This window comes from Amblyomma maculatum, chromosome 1, assembly GCF_055883805.1.
Source record: "Amblyomma maculatum isolate TAMU_Amacu chromosome 1, ASM5588380v1, whole genome shotgun sequence".
NCBI lineage: Eukaryota > Metazoa > Arthropoda > Arachnida > Ixodida > Ixodidae > Amblyomma > Amblyomma maculatum.
Window position 1 is genome coordinate 365,781,337 of NC_139344.1, and position 21,233 is coordinate 365,802,569.

A 21,233-nucleotide genomic window follows, 5' to 3' on the forward strand; every position below is an offset into this window, starting at 1 on the left:
GACGCATCCTTGCTAGCGTTAAAAGGTATCGACTTGTTCGTCGCGCCTCGTTGTTTATTATTTCCTTGCCTATGTTAGCCGTTTGCTTGGTTTAGTTTTCCGGCAACTCTAGCACTGCATCCTTGCATTCTGGCTCTGTCTTTCCTTTTATTGGTTTCTTAAAAAGAGCAGTGTCGCACTACCGTTCATTCCCAGGACATTTGCGTCAGCACCACCTCTTTATACTGCTACTTGCAGGTTAACGATACGATATACCTAAAACGGATGCTGTGAAAGCTTTTTTGCGCCGTTCATACGTAGATAGGTACAAGTTCAAAAACTTCCGGGAAAATTATGGTACAATGCATACATTTTCATCGAAATTGTACGCACTCACTCTCAGCTATGATTTTAATCTTTGCTTACTTAAGAACAGTTCGCAAGCTTGGTTTAAATCATTTGAACATTTTATATGGCACGTACAGAGTCAGCATAGCTTGGCGCTATGTTCGAGTTTTATTCGTTTTGAATGTTCCCACTTTTATTTCTCTATAGCATTTCTTCTTGGAATTGTTATGACACTCTACAGCTGCACCTGTCTATACCTCGGGTCAGTCGTTGGTGTAAGTACATCATTTCAGTTATGCATAGAACTTACACTCACGAACCGCCTGGTATATCAAACCTCTACAGGGTTGTTTTTAACCATTTACTCTCATATCTGCAGGAAATTAATTAAGTTACTTCTGTAACATGTCGTTACCTAATTGTGCGACCAATTTTAACTTAAAATTTTCTTACTTGCAAGCGATATTTGCGAAACATTAAGCGGGCGCAAAGTTTTATTTTTCAACTTGACCCTTTCTCCTTCTAAGCAAATTCAGCCACATCATATCACCCGCGTAGTAACGTAAATACAGATTTCATATTATTTCTGCTCCGTGAGTAATACCAATAAGCATGTGAGTGTGTTGTTAGGGATACCCTCCTGGTTGTTTCTTGGGCAATGTGTTTGTACAAAATGTGATGGGACCGGAGAAAAAAGCTTTTACGAAGCGGCGAAATTTAATTCTCGTGGGAGCAGAAAAGATTCCTAAATCCAAGATGGCACTCAGTGAAATTAACCCGCCAATTACATTTTTCCAGGCAGTCATCATGGTGAGTACAGCAACAACCGGTCCTTGTTTAGGCCTTTTGCTGCTCGCTGTCGCCTTCCCCTTCGTCCACTCCAAGGTACCCGTTAAAGCCTATATCACTATAACGAAGGGTGTACACTACTGTTTATTGTAGATTCATAAGAGAAACAATTTTCAGCTGCTAATGGGTTCTTATGTTAAGAAGTACAGGAGTGCAGCGTACTTGAAGCACCGGCAGGGTATTGTAAATTATGCGAAAGGTCTTCAAAGTTGTCTTCTGAGAATACATTTAAAGATGTTACTATTTCTTGACATATTTTTTGCAAACACATCTCTCATAAACAGCCAGTAAAGTGTCTCAGATAACCAAGTGGTGTCTATGTCGTGGTTATTTTTCAGGGAGCAGGAATTTCGACGCTGCTAATGTTTGGCCTTCAGCTGTGTTTAATGTGGCTAAGAATTCGAGATGGTCTCAGATCACCGCACATGCCACTGAGTTTAGAGTACTGCCACGAAAACACCAGCTACCTGCAAAGATTTTCCAACGTCACTTCCTTGAATTCCAGAAAGAGGTACAAAACAGTCATCCCATTTGTTTGGCATCTCCAAGTCCTCAATACTCAAAAATGTATTGCGTATTAACAGTCTGATCACTGCGTATAAACTCGGAACGGCTGCTTAGAGCTTGCTTATACAAGTAAACTCAGAGTACCACATTTGTTATTGACTTTACAGGCTTTCAAGTGTTCGAGAAAACTAGTGTAGCATTTTGTTAACCACGATGAGGCAGTGAAGATTTCTTACAATCACCTTAGGCTTCTTAACGAGTGTCAATGCCTTGGAAAATGAACCACTTTTTTTCTGCATCGCTTTCATTAAACATGTGATCTCATCATGTTCACCTGAATGCTATAGCAGCCCTTTATTGTAAGTCGAAAATATACAATGTCAAAATAATAGACCTTTGTGGAAAAATTCTTCGCTCAATAGCGGGGCATAGCCGATCTAGAAGCGGCTTCAAATCTGTGTCCTCAGTGCTCCTCGTATTATGCCAGTCACCTTATAGTTGCAAGACTAGGCTGGATCTTCTCTTGTTGCTGTCGCGCTCGACTGGTCAGGGCTAATGTATTATTGCTGCGTAGATCAACGCATAAGCCACCCTGTCACTTTCACGCAGAGATCTAAAATCAGCATCTGCCCCAACATATTAATGTAAAGAGTTATCAGCACGTAGCTTTTTCAAAAGCTACGCTAGGCCAGATGAAGAAACACGTTGCGAACTCCAGATGGTCGAAATTTCCGTGCCTTCCTAATCGCCTGATTCGGTTTCGAACGTTAAAACCATGAACGAAACTAAACCGGTTGTGGTTTATGCAAAACGAAACGCTGTATTTTGACACCCCCTAAAAAAAGTTATAACGAAAATGGCTCACAGCCCATGCTACGAGGTATAGCGGTCTTAAACGAAAAGAATAAAAATACTCAGGTACCACTACAAGCAAAAAAAAAAAAAAACAACTTCGAATAGTCCGGTTGGAGTGGTGTGGGAAGGAGCAGGAAATAGGCGGAATTGGACCATCAACGTTTAGAAAGTATGTTGGCTGGTTACCCGTTTATGCAAATTTTGCGGGCCGTTGTCATAAATAAGAACTTGTGGTATCATAGGCCTTGTGAGCATCATGTTATTGTAAAGCAGAAACTTGTTTCTACGACATTCCTGTCCCTCGCGGCGGTCACTCGTATCGGGCCACTGAGCTAAAACTGCGAAGCAACGCTGAAACAGGCGCTGGTTGGCCGCATATTCCAATTTATTTTCTGTTACGTAAAATGTCCTAGCCGCATTGGCATCAGCTTGGAAACTGAGCATGCCGTTTTTTGGCAACGGGAATTATTGATGTGAGAATAATTGTAGAACAATATGTCCAAGGACCCCCCGATATGACTATGACAAAGAAGGACTGCCCGCGCGTTACCAGTTGAGGATTGCACGTGCTCTCGAAATATGCGAAGGTTGTTCCATGGGTTTCGGCAAGAGCACCAAAGTGGGCACACTCTGCGGCCTTCTGATGGCGATTGGCTTGCCCTTTCATTTAAATAAAAATGACTGAGCTGTTCTTTGGAGATGAACTGGTTTTCTGTAGGATACTGAATGGTCAGTATTCGTTTTTTCAGGTCATTTATATGAATGGATATTCGCATCTAATTGGAATGCTATGCTTATTAATGTTCTAGTTTTTCTCAGGAGAGAGAGGCGTTATATTTTTTAGCTTTCTTGGATGTTGTTTAAGCTTCTGTGAGGTTCTTTTCTTTAGATCTTCTGGCCACCTTATTCTGTGGCTTATTCCGAGACAGTAATCTAAGTAGACGACCAGACTGACCAAGCTAACGACGAATACGTTTATGTACAGACATGGACGGGACGAGCGCAGAACGAACAAGTGGGACGATGACAAAACACAAATTGTCAAAAAGTCACCAAGATGTTGGATGGAGAAGCCGGTGCAGACGCTCCGGGTAGTCAGAGTTTTGAAGGGTCGGTGCGGTAGGGCCTCGGTAAGCCCAGCGGAAGGTTAGGCCCCCGGATGGCCCAGTAGGGACAAGAGGCCTCGGGTTGCCTTTCCGCAGCCGATGCTTCAGGCTTCCCCGACGTGCCAGGGGCCCAGCACGACGCCGAGCGTCCGTGTCAGTGATGAGCCGCAGTTACAGCAGCGGCGATGATCTGCAGCTGCAGCACTCCCAGGTCTGATCACCCGGGACAGGAGGCGGGCCAGGACAGGATGCAGTAGGATGCAGTCTGGATACCCAGGTCAAGGCTGGCGGAACACGAACCGCCCGAGCTCCGTGGACAACCGAACCAAAGCCCCGCTGTCGCCTGTTCTCTCCTGCTCGTGCCTCGCGCTCCTCTTCTTCTTCTTCTTCTCCCTCGTTGTAATGGCACATACCCACAGTGGGGGATTGGCCAGAATTCGTTGTAGGTGACATACTATTTTTGATAATGTCGATTTGACTATATGGTATAAATAACCTAATAATTGGGAGCTAGCGTTGCTGAAATAACTTGAAGTTTTAAGGCGATGTAATAGAAAGCAATGAAAAAAGGGAATAAAATTGTAAATTACTAAAAATAATAAGAAGAAAAAATACAATTCAGGCAGCTCAGCGCTAACACACAAATCTTCCAGTAGCAATATTATAATTATGAAGTAATTCACACACCGGTTTTAGGGCATACCCTTTGACGGTTGCACCAAAGGAGAGGAGGACAGGAACTGTAAATGGCAGTCCTAGGCGAGCAAGAGGTACTTCTAGATAATGTTTTCTCTGAGTAGCATACCTGTCGCAGGAAAGGATGTAATGTTCAATTGTTTCCACGTCATTACATGACGCACAAAGATTCGACGGCGTGAATCCAGAGCGACATAAATAAAGATTGAGGGAAGGCATTCTACAACGCATGAGCATCATGGAAACCTCACATTGCCTCGAGGTACAACATCGGACATTCCAATGGAAATTTAAATGATTAAAATCCGTAGTCGCAAGGAGTGGCTCATGGCTCAAGGAGTTTAACGTTTGAAATCGTTCAAAACGGGATATATTTAGCAAGATAATATTGGGTACAACATCGGCAACAGGCCCACTGAGAGCTGCATTTGCTAAATAATCCGCCATTGTATTAGAAGCGATGCCGCAGTGTCCCGGAACCCAATGAAAACGTACTTCCTGTAAGTGTATCGGAAGGAAAAACATCAGGGTTTGTTTCAAAAGACGCATTTTCGGACTTTCTACTGCTGCTAAGACTGACAGGCAGTCAGATAGTATGATTACGTGAGTAACATTACCGGGAACTTTTTGAAGGGCCAAACCAATTGCAAGCAATTCAGCAGTAAATATTGGTGTGTAATCAGGGATCCGTACAGAAAAACTCCAATCAAGTGCTTTGGAGTAAATCCCTATTGCTGCTTTTTCATTTCGTTGTGAGGCATCTGTGAAAATAGGTACGTGTCGTGGATATTGTAATAAATAATCTTCAAGGTGTCCCTTTATTACCGTGGTAGTCAAGTGTTTTGCATTAGATGGCAACGACTGGTCAAAGCATAGTGTGGAAGTAGCTTGAACATTGCCAACAAGTCTTACTGACCTTAGCGAAACTGCAATTTCGGACAGCAAGGACTGAGTAAATACAAATTGTGGTTGCTTATACTGCGGCCAATGATAATCTAGAAACTGAGATTGGTGTGTAATAAAAATTGGAGAAGCCACTCCAGACAGAGATTCCAGTGCTCTTAAAAAGGTTCGCACAGTTAGCAGCTCAAATCGAGAGTTCAAGTCACGTACACGGGCCTCTAGAGGACTGCATTTGAAACTGTTCTTGGCAACCCCAAACATAGTCGTAAAGCGCGCCTCTCCAGTAGCAACAAAGGTCGTAGTTTGTAATTAGGACTGCCCGAGAAAAGAACACAGCCGAACTCCAGAATTGGTCTCAAATAAGTTTTATAGAGAAACAAAAGAGTATCTCTACGCATAGCGAATTTCTTATGGCTAATTCAAATCAGGCGACCAAGGGCTCGCTCACCTTTCAGGCAATTACTTTTGATATGAGGCCGCCAGTCTAATTGGGAGTGGTATAATACACTCAAGTATTTTAATGATTCAACCTGTGAGATTTGTGAACCGCAATATACAAGGGAGATATAAAGAGGGTGTGCCGGTGGGAAAACAAGTACTGAGGATTTCTTCACGTTGAGAGTTAATTTTACTTTACCGAGCCAAACTTCAAGGGCATTCAAGTAGGCTTGCAATAGCTGATATAAGGAATGAACATCTCGTGCAGAAGAGAAAAAGATATCATCCGCATACACGTACAATTTTATATTTGGATGAACAGGAATATCTCTCATTAATATATTAAATAGCAATGGAGACAGCACCGATCCCTGAGGCACGCCTCTAGTTTGGTAATAAGTTTCAGAAGTTATAGAACCTCTCGTGCAGAAAAATTTTCTATTGCTTAAGAATTCTTTCAACCATGCAAACATGTAAGAAGGCGACCTAATTTCGTTTATCTTATTCAACAGAATAGAATATTCTACACTGTCATATGCTTTGGCGACATCCAAAGTGACCAATGCCGACACTTCTTTCTTCTTCATTGCTAACCTAATTCTACTTTCCAAATCTGTATGAGCCGTCCAAATGGAGCACCCTTGACGAAAACCAATTTGTGCATCATTAAATACATTCAGGGTCATCACATGGTTTGTGAGGCGGCGGTGAACTATGCGTTCAATAAGTTTCACTAGATTTGAAGTCAGAGAAATTGGCCGAATATTATCCAAATCAAAGCCTTTTTTCGGATCTTTGAGGCTTAGTATAATTTTTGCAACTTTCCAGTCTTGAGGTAACCACGCATTTTCCAGAGAAAAATTGACAATATTCAACACCTCCGAGCTGTGGTCTTGCACTAAAGCTTTCAGCATAGCCACTGTAATACCGTCACACCCAGGAGCTGCAGGTTTCAGAGCAGCCGCTATACAATGTAATTCCGGTGACTCAACTGCAACGAAATCAGCACATGGTGTAGGTCGAAGTAAGGGAGCCACCATTTGCGCTTGAAAGCGAATAGCAAGACCGTTCGCAATTTGTTCAAGTTTCGCTTTTGCTTCATTGGGGGATAACACCTCTGACTCGGTTACATGTGGTGGAGAAGAATTTTGGTTGCGTTCCATGAACCTATACAATGCCTTCCGATTAATTGGATTAGAGAGATAGATCTTCATATTAGCATTATACTCATCCTTTGCTATACGAATAGTTTGTTTAAATGAAGCCGCATAATATTTATAATTTATCCAATTTTGGGGACACTGGTTATGGGAAAGGCTCTTCCACGCAGCTTTTCAACGACGGAATGCTTTCTCACATTCTTCGTTCCACCATCGGCATGACATTTTGTTAGGGACAGACGATTTCACAGTGAACACTGAACGCTCAGTGGCATCTAGCAGTGAAGAGAGTGCTTGTTGAGCACGTTCAGGAGGCTGAGATGATGCTATTGAGGAAAAAGAGGAGTTCACAAACTTTTTAAAGAGTTTATGGTTGATAAATGTTTGTGCACAAGTAGTTACTCTAAGGGGAGTAGATTCTATATTAAACGTAACTGGAAAGTGGTCGCTAGATGTACCACTATCCACCGTAGCCCATGATGAGACCCTTACTCCATTTGCTGCTAACGTTAAATCAATTACTGACCTAGCAGCTGCTCGCATGAAGGTTATGCCTGGACTATTACAGCAATGCACATCATTTACAGACATCCAGTTCCAAAGTCGCTGCCCACATATATCTGAACGGTAACCCCAAATAACATGGTGTGAATTAAAATCGCCAGCAATAATCAGTCCGTTTGTTGAACTCAAAAGATCACTCAAATCATCTGTTGTACGGACACCTGTTGGGAAGTAGACATTTGCAATAGTGAGAGGAGCAGACTGTGTAATTGCGATATCAACTGCAAGCAGTTCGCAGTCTTGTAGAATTTTGTGTGACACCTTCGCCCGATGAATTGCTTTTGACGAAATTAATGTTAGCCAGCCGCCACCCCGGCCGCTAGTGTGATCTGATCTAAAAGTTCTAAAATACTTTAGAGAAAATGGCCGATTTGGCAAAAGCCAAGTTTCTTGTAATAAAACTATGTCTGGGTTGAAATTTGAGATAAGATTCTGTAAATCGTGAAACGAAGATGCAATTGAACGACAAATCCACTGTAGTACTTTTAACCCCGCCATGATTATTGTAGAATCCGGCAGGCTGTAACAGCCTCATTTAAGACATCAATGTTATTCTGAGGATTAGGGGAACCTTTTTTACGTTTAGTGTTAGAATGGGCGGATTTTGAGGGAGAGGAAAAAGCGCGACGCTTCTGGGACGAACATGGCATCTCTACATCCAATGGGTAAACGGTGGACACGTGGGTATCCACAGGACCCTGTCCCTGTACTTTCATTGACAAAAAAGGAGCAGGCGTCGTCTAAGTAGAATCTCCCTCAACTGAGGCCCTAGCAACCATAGGAGCATGGCATTCAGCTATACCAGGGTTGCCAACTTGCAAAGCTGCAATTTCGGTCGGACCAATCTTTGTTGCTATGACCTGTGACACAGTGCGTGACACAGTGCGCAAATTACCACAGCAGAAGTGCACATGTCAGATGAATGGTTGTCTCCGCACAGTCTGCAGCGTGATGCGGATTTGCACGCCTTGCTGCTGTGTCCGAATCGCCAGCAGTTTTTGCACTGCAAAGGGCGAGGCTGCAGGGGATCTACACGGTACACAATGGGCCATACTTTAATCTCTGTTGGACAGTTAGCCCCGGCAAACGTCGCTATCATTGATTCTGTCGGCACCCTAGAGCCACCAGCATCCCTGCTGCAACGGAATAGTGATAAAATGCCAATGCCAGCCTCATTAAATTCTTCAATTATTTCTTGCGGAGAAGCCGACGAATCCACGCCGCGTATAATACCTTTTGCACATGCCAGCTGTTCAGGTATAAAAGGTTTAACAGGCAATGATGCAAACGATGTGCATCGAAGCAAGTCCGACACACACTGTATATTCGAGGACTTACATAGGATACCTCTCCTGCCAAACGGACGCACCACAGAGATTTCTAGGTAGTGGGGGGTGACAGCCTTTAGCTGCTCCTGGATTATTTTTGGATTTTTCAACTTCAGGAATCCATCCCCAATTGGTACAAATGTCACCGGTATTATACTTATTCCATTTCGTCCGAAGATTCCAAGTCCAAGCTTTGGGCCGGCAGACTGGCAAACCAGGATGCCGAACCCCCCCTCCCCCCCCCCCCCCCCCCCCCCCCCCCCCCCCCGGGGAAGCTAGAGACATTACAGGCCTAATTGTACATGAATCCTAGGTTCGGTTTAAAACAAATACTGGCCAATCCCCCGACGTGAAATGGCCTCACCAGAGAGAACGGTCAGGCAGAGAGAACGGTCACGCTTGCAGACAAGACAGGATCAACAGTCAGGAGAAGAATGCAGAACAGCGCACCAGCACAGCCTGGAACGCTTGGTGCCCAGCGGATGAACCCAGAGAGAAGCTCGCACTACTCAGCGCGAGCTTCTTTCTCCTGCTTCTTTCTTCAAATTATCATATGTTCTTCACAGCTTCACAAATGTCGCAGCTATTCAACACAGGGGTGAAGTTAGGAGAAACTTCCAACAAGTTCAGCATTTTGCTGCTATTACCTTTGTATAATGCTCTATTAATCCCTATTTACACACGCAGAAAATTTCTCCTATTCCTACATATTTTTATTTATTTTATTTATTTACCAAATACTGCAGGCCCTAACTGGGCCCTATCAGGAGGGGCGAAAAGAATACAATGCAATAAAATATGAATTCAGGAAAAGTAACATACTAAACACAAGTTGCAAGCAAATTACGATAAGACATGTTCAACACTAACAAGAAAATATACACCAATATGAAGCACGACTATGGTTAAAACGCCAACAATTTATCAATAGATTCAATGGACATTGTTACATCAGAAGGCAGCTTGTTCCATTCTTCAACAGTACGAGGGAAAAATGAATACTTAAATGCATTGATTTTGGCTTGATACGGAGTTACAGATTGTGCATGATGATGTCTTGTTGGACGTGTTGTAAGGGGCGTAAGGTAAGGTTCAGGGCTCATAGCAAGTTTGTTGTTTTTTAGCAGAAATAGATACTTTAGTCTCTGAATGTGTAAAAGAGGAATCCTGCCGATAGATAATTAATTACCATACGCTCGAATAAGTGGCGCTTAATAGAAATTCCTGCTTTTCTTTTTTTTTCCTCCCGTAGAGTGCAACATGATGGAAGCTTTGTTCATATTTCACCGTTCTGGAGCTGCTTCTTTAGCACTTGTGGCACCGTCGTTTTGGGAGTAGTCATTAGTCTTGCTACTGGTGAGTACCAAGTATCGTATTCTGGCATCGCTTAATAATATTACGCCTTATACGGCTTTCAATTTTTTCCAGCCAACCTGATGTGCGTACAGATGTCGTACATCAGGTTGAACTTGAACACAATGGGTTCCGAGATATCCCGAATATTTACGTTGAATGTAGGGCTCGTAGGCAGCCGCAGCAGCAGCAGCGCATGGGATGCTCAAACGGACGCTTTTGTTCTCGGCGCTGGGCAGCGCGTTTGGTCTGCCCGGCCTCCTTCATGGCTCAACAGCCACAGCCATTGGGCATTCACTCGTTTCCACATGAACAATGTGCTCGATACCCCTTGAGTCGTGCTGGTCTTTTGTGTACTACTGATGTCAAGTGCTGTTTTTTTCTTCTTTGCGGATAGCTTACTACTTCGGCTACTTTCGTCCACGTACTTGGTGTTCCTTTCAGGCAGGTTGTAGGCTAGGCGGTGAGTTCGATTGGTTAAGCCGCTGATTCAAACATACGCAGTACTTAAATGAGTTATTGCAGTAAGGAAGCACATATACTGGCCCCCTATTGCTTCTCTGTTAACTGTTCAATTTATTTGCAACACAAGCTTCACGCAACAGGCATAATCGGCTTTACTCTGTTGCTGGCCTGAAATTAGGATGTTTTAAGTTGATCGCTTATCAGAGGCTTGGTTCAAGCACTATGGGAAGGAGCTTTTATTTAGCAAGATTTAATTACCCAGACTCATCGTTGTTACGTAAGTTGTGCAGAAAGTCTGGCGTCTGTGTTGTCGGTGTAAGTGCGGTCGGCGAAAGCTCACCAGCCCGTTTCTGGAACCTGGTAGAATGCAAGAACCGCATCCCAATCCCCACCCTCCGTCTCCCCTTTCCGCAAGGAGGAGGAAAGAAAGGGAGGTTAACCTTTCTGAGAAAAGCACACTAATCCTGTGCCATAAAGGCAAATTATTATTTCTCGGTTAAAGCGAGACATTATATCAATGTGAAGAAGTCTTCGCTAACGCCTTGTTTATGCTAAGGAGTATACACGGGATAAGAAAGGCACACATTAGAAAATTAGCGATTAAACTAGCAGGAGAGTGCATGTACGCAAAAGGGGCATTCCCAATAAAAGCCATACTAATCTTGCAGGCAGACATTAACTACTCCCCTAACTTGTCTGCTTACTTTTCCAGTCTTTACCTAACTCATTTTCCATCGATTATAGCAAACCGCTGTAAAACGTCTTCCATAAAACTTTACCTCAAGAAGTAAGTCCAGTCAATCTGAACCCCACCCTTCTTACCTGTAACGAATGTTATATTTTATATTTTGCGAGCCGGTTCACAGTACCCGTCAAATAATAACGTAGGCTCGTATTCAAATTATTTTCACTGCGGCTTTACTTAGTTTCGTCCTTGGTCGTTTTCATCACTTCCTAATTTATATCAGAAATTTAGCATGTTCTGTCGAATCGGCATGCCTTTATTTGGCGAAGACTGCATATTGTTTTGCATACTGCCATCTAGCGATGGTGTAACTACCATGCATTAGATTTCAAAGCTTCATTATAAGTGTAACACATGTCTAATTGAATATCAATGGACTCATTTTCCTTACGAAGAACTATGCCCAATATTCCGGTTTACTCCTCCAGCTATTTTCTTTACGGTATACGTGTTCATTGAGGTACCTTAGCTTACACATCACCTGAGCTCTCATGTGGTTTTCGCATATACAAAAATGCAGCCAACAATGCTAATACTGTGTGCAGGTATAAATCAGCCATAACCTGACTGAGGAAAGCGCCTACATCGCTTACATCGCGGCCTTGTGTAAAATAATAATACACCTGCAAATAAATGCTCAGAATCTACCTGGTATGTCATTAAAGAAATGTTATTCATCAACTGCTAATGCTCCACCCTAATTCATTCGGTCTTAGTCTTTATTACGTCTGTAGTGTCACACCAACGCTCGGTGACTGTCGACGGTGACAAAGACGACGAGCGTATGTCGAGAGGCGCGTGCTACAACGAAGACGGCAGACAAAGGCGAAGACGCAAGAGACTGACGCGCTAGTTAAACGGTCGACCGGAACACAGACCTGAGCTTCAACGCACCCTTACATTTGGTGGAGGCTGCTCTTCGTTCCCTTCTCTCGCGCTGGAGCTTCGCAGCCGCACACTCGCTCCGCCATCCACTATGCCTGAGGCAACAAGCCAGACCGCCACTCCACGCTCGACTGATCCCACCGCTTCCCCTACCATCCTGTGCTCTGGTGGGCTTCGCCAGCGTAACCCCAGCTTTTTCAGTGGCGCCGACGACCAAGATGTAGACGATTGGCTATCCTCCTACGAACGCGTAAGCGCCTACAACAAATGGGACGACACCACGAAATTAGCCAACGTCCTCTTTTACCTGGCCGATGTAGCAAATTTATAGTTCCGCAACCACGAACCCGACTTACCCACCTGGTCGGCCTTCAAAACGAGCTTCACCGAGGTGTTCGGCCGCCCCGCTGTGCGCAAACTGCGAGCCGAACAACGCCTCGAAGCCCGCGCTCAGAATCCCGATGAAACGTTCACCAGCTACATAGAGGACATTGTGGATCTTTGTAGACGTGTCGATCCTTGCATGTCCGAAGCTGGCAAGATCACCAAAATCCGGAAGGGAATCTCCGACGATGCATTTCACATGTTGACGGCCAGAAACCCCCAAACCGTCGTCGAAGTGGTTCAGCTCTGTCAGAGTTACGACGTCCTCAAGAGGCAACGAGCTTCTAAACGGCGTTCACTCGTGAACGACCGGTTATTCGTGCCTCCGACAGCATGCGGTCTCCCTTCTGAACCACCTTCCCTCCTTCCTGAGATCAAGGCCTTTACACGGGAGGAAGTGGCTCGCCAACTATCGCTCCTCCCTGCTTCTGCCGCAACCACCCCATCGATAGATTCTGCACTTCGACGCACCATCCAGGAGCAAGTTGCGGAAGTGTTACCGCCAAGCCCTCAAATTACGCGTACGCCGCTGTCTTCCACTTCCAAATACCATGGCCCATATCGGGTTATTTGCCAGACCTCTCCGGTGAATTAAGTTATAGAACCACTTGTACCGATACCGGATATGCGTCGCCGCGGGCGTGAAACAGTGCATGTTGACCGCCTCAAGCCCTGTTACGACCCGCCTGTTGTGTCCACACCATGAGTCGGCAGGATGCCTCCTTTTTCTCCCGGGCATAATTGTAGTGTCACACCAACGCTCGGTGACTGTCGACGGTGACAAAAACGACGAGCGTATGTCGAAAGGCGCGTGCTACAAAGAAGACGGCAGACAAAGACGAAGACGCAAAAGACTGACGCGCTAGTTAAACGGTCGACCGGAACACCGACCTGAGCTTCAACGCACCCTTACACTTTAAATATAAAAGTGCGACTAGCATACCAGCACAGCGGAAATTGTTTCGCAGTTATTAGAGAGATTTAGCTTACCGTGATCCGCGATCCGCTACAGTGGCCCGGTACCGTGCGTGGGCGGGGCGCACAAGCTGATTGGTCCCGCCGCGGCAGGTCTATGTGCCGACATCAAGTATGTGGCGCCATCTATCGGCGTCAAGGGATCTGGGCATGCGCAGTGGAACGCGCGGTGGCGGATCACGGCAGCGGATCGTGGATCACGGTAAGCTAAAACTCTCTATTACCTAGGATAATTCCTCTGCTGCATTTTCGAATTATGACTTACGAAGATACTCTGTTGGGCGAGTTGGTACTTATTCATTATTAATATAAACAGCGCGAACACGAAGACAAGGGACAAGAAACAAGAAATCCACGCATGTACTGTGGCTTTCTTGTTTCTTGCCCCTTGTCTTCGTGTTCGCGCTGTTTATATTAATAATGAATTTCGAACTATGGTAATACCTCCCGTGCATCACTTGTCACCGCAATTACAAAAAGCTTACAAACCCGGCTTTTCCATTCTGCAAAACGAACGCTTTCTACCCGTAGTTTTAAAATGTGCCGCACCAGTGTGGGATCCCACTACCGCGCAAATAGCTGCCATTCAAGATGGCAAACTTTACAAAAATGCCTTGCATGCCATTGTATGACTAGGCACGTCTCCAATCGCCTTTATAACAGTAGCCCAATTTCGTTATATTTTGCATTTACTTTTTATGCATATAAATCCTGCCCTCATTACCATTATTACGCCGTGTATATCAGGTACACAAATAGGGATTTAATGGCTGAGAAGTCGAGCCAATAGACTCTTAAATGTGCGCGCTGCAGCTCTTGCAAATACTTCTGCCTGAGGGCACAATAAAATTGTCTTCCTCTGCTCTTCCAGGTGAGCTAAAGAAGCCCAGAGCGAGCGTGAAGCATCTGAGCAGACCACTGGTTGGGCTGTGGAGGAGGCTAGGAGTAATGGAAGCCAAAGAAACAGATCAGGTGTGTATACATTTCCTCTTCGTTTTTATTCAAAGTTCGAGTGTGCATGAAATATAGACATATACGTTTCCTTTGTTTTTACTAATCCTAATAATAGTAGGTTCAAATACTTCAACGAGATTTTGTTTCTATTGTCTTCTACACGCCTGTGACTCTCGTTTCTCAACATGTTCGGATGCAAAAAACATTCTTAAAAAGAGGCATGTGGTACACCACTCCAGACAAGATCATAAAATGTGACCTGTCTCAAAGAAAAAATAATCAACTTTACGCTTTTTCTTCTGGACGCAGGAGGATGTGCGACTCGATCAGCTGCCGGCTGCGACGCTGTTATGGAAAGATGGCGATTCGAACCCAAGAGCAATAGCCTGATTCCAAATGGGTACAAAACGTACGATAGTAGGTAGGGCATGAAGACCTAGAGTTAGTCCAGTGCAATCATACTTTACAAAAGCTATCCAGCGATATAACACTTGGGGCTTTTATACTCGACATAAGCTAACAGCGACTGCTGACAGATTCGGTACGAGGATTACGTACATGGCGCGCATAAGCCAAGTAATACTACGCAATAATACAAAAAAAAAAACACTGTACGAAGATGACAACTTCCCTTTTCTTCAACGGCTCATTGTATACATCAAGGTACATAGCAAAGGTTGACCTCTTTAGACGATGATAAATACCACCTTGCTCATCGTTATTCCCCTTCTACTATATACTGTAGTATCCAGAATTCCCCAACATAGCGGAAACGCGCGGGATCAGCGCAAGAGCATGACAGTTTTTGCATAAGGTCTATAAATACAGAGGACAGTTGTAGCCCTCTGCATTTGATGCGGATGTGTCGTTTTAATGGCATCTTCAGGATACGAAGCCGAATCCTCTTCAGGTCAAAATATCTGGGTACATGACGCAGTTTCTTTGCGGCAATGGTTTTAGAGATATTCAGAAATGTTGTAAAGAATGATGGCGAATAAATTCCACGAAGCAGAGAAGAAGCCCCATCGGTCAAGTTTCGTGACGCCCGGTATTTTTTTTTTCTTCAATGTACACAAGTGTAGAAAGGTGTCGATCTTGAATGAGTTTAAGTAATGTCGGCGTAAAATATTGTGAAATATTGTAACCTTGCCAGGTATCAATATATTTGTTTCTACCTGGTAACTGACCACTTGATGTTTGCGGATACACGCTGTGCAGTTTGCTCTAAGATTAGATGCGAGGGTAAAGAATAACTAGTTCTAATATTTTTCGGTAAATTATTGAAGAAACGTTGCGGCAAGCTCGGGTAAGAGTGATATGTCGAAAATATCGGAAATAGTTATCTGCTAGTACTGCTCCACAAGCTCCGTTCGTAGATGACCGAATCCGTATTTGAAACCGTGCAGTGCTTGCTTAGAAATCACCCACCTCGCTCTTTGTTGTAAATAATCGCCCTTTCTGGTGCTGCCTTATCACTTTCGTCACCTTTAAATTTACCTAGCTTTTTCATACGTTATCACGGGAATATGTGCCTGAATATACTTGTCACCTTTGAACGGCCTTAGGTTAGCTCGCCTACTTATGCATGCTTTTCTCATGAAAAACACCTCCCAGTAGGCACAGTAACAACGTTGTCGGCAGTTTTCACAGAAGTTATATTTAATTATAATAATCAAGGTGTGATACGGGTGGAGAGCGCCAAAATCTCTATACTTGGTGACGCAGCAGTTATTGTTTGCAGAATGCTGGAATAGCTAACAATTTCTTTAGTGGTGATGCAGTAAGGAAGTACGGAGACAATGCTCTGCTGTAACCATTCTGTGAACAGCCACTATTACGCTCGCTGGTATTGCGTGGATGAAGTTATCGGGACTTGTTGATTACAATTGAAATCTTAAATTCTTTTTGAAAGGTAACGCTCGTGCAAAAAAAATCTGTCATATGTAACATATGCACCCTGGAGCGCCGCTGGTATGAGCGGCCAAGAAAAAATCTTTGCGAAAGTCTTCGGGTAAAATAATTTTTGCATCACATTTCAACTGTCAAAATCTTGTAAATTTGTAAATTGTCTTCATTATTTACATTCAAGCTTGTTTGGAAATAGCCTTCCAAGGCTTGTTTGGAGAAAATCAGAGTCTCTATAACACAGGAGGTATTCATCGTAGAAGAGAGTGGAGCGGAAAGCGACAGACACTTGGGAATTGTGCTCGCATGTTGGCTACGACCGTCAAGGAAGCAATAATTTTTGGTGTTGCAACTTTTTCGCGGTTAATAAATGTGTAAATAAAAGCTGGAAGAAAGCGCATGAAAATGTTGCGGTATTAAGGTTTCAGAACATAAGCACGCCCACGCCCATAGTTTTTTTATGAAAATTCGTAATTAGTCTATAGTGCACGCAGGACAACTTCTTCATTTCTTCAATTACTTCATTTCTACTAACATGTTGAGAGAATTATTTTGAAATATTGCTTAGTTGCCTCCAAATTATCTAAAACGCTACCAATTGATCCTATGTTGGCAGTTTTAACAATTTAGTGCAAATTCAGCAAAAATTTTAAAACATTTTTTTCATTCATCGGAAGCTTAGACAATCTCCATCTACATGTGCACCACAATATCTTTTAAAACGTCACAGCTGCCTCACTGCTGAAATGTGTGCCAGATTGCCGGACTTCAGCAAACTCCTCAATTAAACGTGAAAGTATGGAATAATCAACAGCCCCAAATTAGATACCCGTGAAAAATAGCATAATGTCACCTAAATATAGCCAACAATCGAAGAGGCTTGTTTCTGAATTAAATTAGCACGTTATTGGCAGGCTTGCAACCTCGAAAGGACCAAGACACTCGACGGCGGCCATAAAAACAAACGTGCTCATCAGTCGTCGAACTACGGATACCCGCTGCGCTCTCAGTGATTTCACCACCTAAAATATTTTGGAGTGATGAGGGTGCTAAAAGGTGTCGCTTAATTGAGCGTTTCAGAAGCGCTCTTTACGTTTTCAGCCCCTCGTGGCTTCTGCTGGGGGTGCAAGGTTCCCATGTGTTTATTCCAATCTATCAATTTCACTTGAAAAGAGGTGTCTCGCAGCACCCTTCCAACTCGCCTATGCCACTGGTATCTTGACATAAGAATTACACGAATATGATATGCAAATAGAAATGTGTGCCGGTGCGCCATTGCACCTGTGAACCCAGCCAACTACCCTGTGCCACAAGCATACTCGTACCTCTTCAAAGCAACAGGGCCCAGGCAGTGGGTGAAAGTGCTCCGTGAGTTCGTTACGTATCTCACCGTTCTGATTTAAGGAGCTACCCGCTTGGTAGTTCCTTCAAAATCGACCATATCACCTTGTCTTGTTACATTGCAATCATCGTCATCATCATCATGATCATCATCAGCCTGACTATACCCACTGTAAGGTATAGATATTGCAATCAGACAGTATATTTTTTGGTCTCTTCTACGTCAGTCGTTCGAAATTGTGGAGTAGCAGCTATCCAGAAAATTTGTTCGCTCAGAAGCGCCACTGTAACCGATCACTTCAAGTGCTCTTTGCAGGCCACTATGACATAGCACAACAGAGATTGCGAGCGGGATCATAGTTAGCATTATGCCTGGCTCAGTGATAAAGATACTCTTCCCCTCAACACAAGTACCCTGGTACGAACCAGACCGGTTCAAGTCGCCTAATAATTTCTTTCATGTGAAAGCAATAAAAAATTCCGAAAGCCCTGTGAAGCAGATATGCGAAAGCCTGAGCTTTGCTGGTGCAAGCGGTGCTCACGTTTGCTCTCATCATCATCGTCAACTAAATACGTCATTATCATAAATAATGTCATCATTGTCATCATCACTAATTACAACGTCATTATCATCGTTACTATCATCATCACGGTAGACAAAGAGAATTATGATGTCCGTCTCACGATCCCGGGTATGGCGCATTTGGCTAAAGTGCTCGGATGGGGATCTGGGGGATAGAGGTTAGATTTGCGGTGCAGATAGGATTTTAACTACTTAGTTACTAAATTTTCATTAATTAATTATCAAATAAATAATTCCTAAATAACGCCTAGTTATTTCTATATTATCACTACTTAATTACTGAGTTACGTCGACTACGTCACCACTATGATTGACCATACTCCTGGTGGCTAAATTTCCGAAACTGCCGCCTAACCAGATGTGACGTCACATAGCGTGACGTCACATTAGTGCGACGGAGGTGTGTGGAAGAATCGTGGCCGACTGTATGAATCGTTAAAGGCTTTCGCCTTAAATGATTATTAACGGTCGTTGATTAGTCACTTGTTCCATCACTCTCTTTGTTGTCTGGTAAAGTTTAAAGACCAGTCGGGGAGATAAGCGCCTTGGAGTCACTATATATATACACCGGAGTCATTTTGATGAGACAGCGTTAAAGATCCTGTTTACTGAAAATCCGCCGTCTGCCTAGGCGTTGGCGTTTTGAGCGAAAATTCGCGAGCATTGCGCTGGCAGGCGGTAGATGGCAGCAGACATGGCCGCGCCCTCACTGGACGTAGGGTTGACTGACGTTACGTTTCCAAAAGCTGCCAACTCGAGTCTGTCCTCCCGTACATGGGGAGAGTGATATCAGAATCAGCCTGTCAGGACCCTTGCATTAACATTACTCCCAGACTAAGCAGGCACATTCAGACGGCTTCGTTGAAGCGGGTCATTATATGTGGGCTAGCAACTTATGATGTCGCGTCATACCTTTAATGGCGGAGGTTAACGGTCTGACGTAAATTTAATTCGCCCACGCGATGCCACGTTGCAGAGACCTCACAAACCCACTAAGCCACACATGCAATCAGAGAAACGGCGCGAGGCTTATACGATTGCGCTAGGCTTTGAGCGTAGTACATTTCCCCTTCAGCTTCCAACCGGCTGCGCCGACGCCAACGGCGACGATGATGCCGACGCCACTAATGAGACGAATGGGCATCTGAACTCTGTTCTCTGCAATATATATTCTTCGCGTTTGCTGACTTGAAATTTATTTAAATTAGCATCAATTATGTTGCTCTGGTTGCGTTGTCCTTCAATTACTCAGATATATGTTGACATGCAGATATTGCAAGTATTTCAGATGTAGGCTCAGTGCCGCGAAAGCAGGAAAGACGCGCGGCAAGCCAGTCAAGTGAAACGAATCGACAAATGAGACAAAACTGAGTAGAAATGGGCGTCTGAGATATGCGATGTCCTATGTTGCCTGGTGACTAACTGCAGCTGTCGTGCGGCCAGCCGCAACCATTCGCCAAACAGCAAGATGTATGACACCAAGGGATCGCCGAAGGAAGATATGGTGCAGGACTAGCGCAGTTCAAAGCTAGTCGGGAAGGTGCATTGGCACTCGTTATTCCGTCGACTAGGGTACATGGTGCCATGGTTACACTCGTCGATACGGGGCAGGAGAAAGTCGGGAGGGACAGGCGGGAAAGACAGTGGTGTAAAACTGAGCGCTAGGTGTCGAAGTGATTTCTTGGGACTACTGAAGCAATAAATGACCTTCTTCTAGGGCTTGGAACGATGGAGGCAGCTGCGGACCAGCAAGGAAGGCGCTGGGTTCGCCGGTATAGTTTCTGTCTTGACCGTACAGGAGTTGAAGAATGTTCCACCAGGAATGTTTCATTGCAAAAAAAAACAAAAATACTGAGACAGCCAAAGCGAGACCTCGGGTAGCTGCAGCTACGCTGTGAAAAGGCGTATCTACGGTCTACTAAAAAAAAAATCAGCCTGCCATGACATTTCAACTCACGTTACCTTGAAAGGCAGGAGCTGCCAACTCGGGTCACTCCTTTTATATGGGAGGGTGAGATCAGAATCTTTGTGCCACAACACATAAGCAAAGTACTTCTTGAGTTTATATTCCCATTACCCCTACGACACGCAGGCTCGTCTATACGGCTGGGTTGAAGCGCGTCTTTATATGTTGGCTGGTAGCTTACGCTCTCTCATCATACCATCAAAGGATGGGGATAAGTGTCCCTAATAATGCAGCGCCTTACACTTATAGGGCTTGATAGGGGAATAATGTAGCAGGCAGAAGAAGCTTCTGCCATTGCTTTCACAAGTCACCTAGGGTTAACCAGAGCTAAATCACAACTAATATTTATTGTTTTATTGCCGTTTCGTCATCTTTGTAATAGTGCGTGATGTACGAAGCAGGCGAAATAGTTGTGTCGGACGGAATTCAGCAAATCGATGACAGAATGCATGCGTCACGTCTGGGAAAGGTTGTTTACAAGGTTTCTTAGTTTTACTGACAAAAGCTAACAAACAATTTAAACGAAATTGCATTACTCTGCTGAAGTAATAGTAATATTATGTCATTACTTTTTGGGAACAGTTAACTATATTTTTGCGATTTCCAGCAAAATAATTGACAACGTAATTTATGCATTTTCAAAAGTAATTTTGGCATGTGTGCTTTCAACCCTTACATCGCGCAGCATACGCACGAGTTGGCGCCATCGAGAATGTCATGTGGCTTGGTGACATCAGCCAACCCATCAGATTATCAGAGATTATCAATATTATTTTTCAACTTCCGCTCTCATAGCTTCACCTCACGCTTACTTCTCACGCAACTTCCTGAGCGGCATGTCGTCTCTAATGCCTGCGCAATAAAAAAAAATATTTGTTTATACTGCGCAGTGTATACGATGGTCAAGTGGTTCTGTTAGCACCTATGCATGGTTCACTTCGGAA

The 21,233-nt window shown here is 44.0% G+C and overlaps 1 pseudogene across 1 annotated transcript in view; it reads left to right on the forward strand.

Annotated features, from left to right (window-relative positions):
• Positions 1-15,619, forward strand: part of LOC146208025 (sodium-coupled monocarboxylate transporter 2-like) — a 49,790-nt pseudogene extending 34,171 nt beyond the window's left edge. Inside the window, exons 10-14 of the transcript XR_014704651.1 lie at positions 535-602; positions 1,515-1,687; positions 9,986-10,089; positions 14,412-14,512; positions 14,804-15,619. The product of XR_014704651.1 is annotated as a sodium-coupled monocarboxylate transporter 2-like (transcript). The remainder of the gene's footprint in view (positions 1-534; positions 603-1,514; positions 1,688-9,985; positions 10,090-14,411; positions 14,513-14,803) is intronic.
• The last annotated feature ends 5,614 nt before the right edge of the window (positions 15,620-21,233 follow it).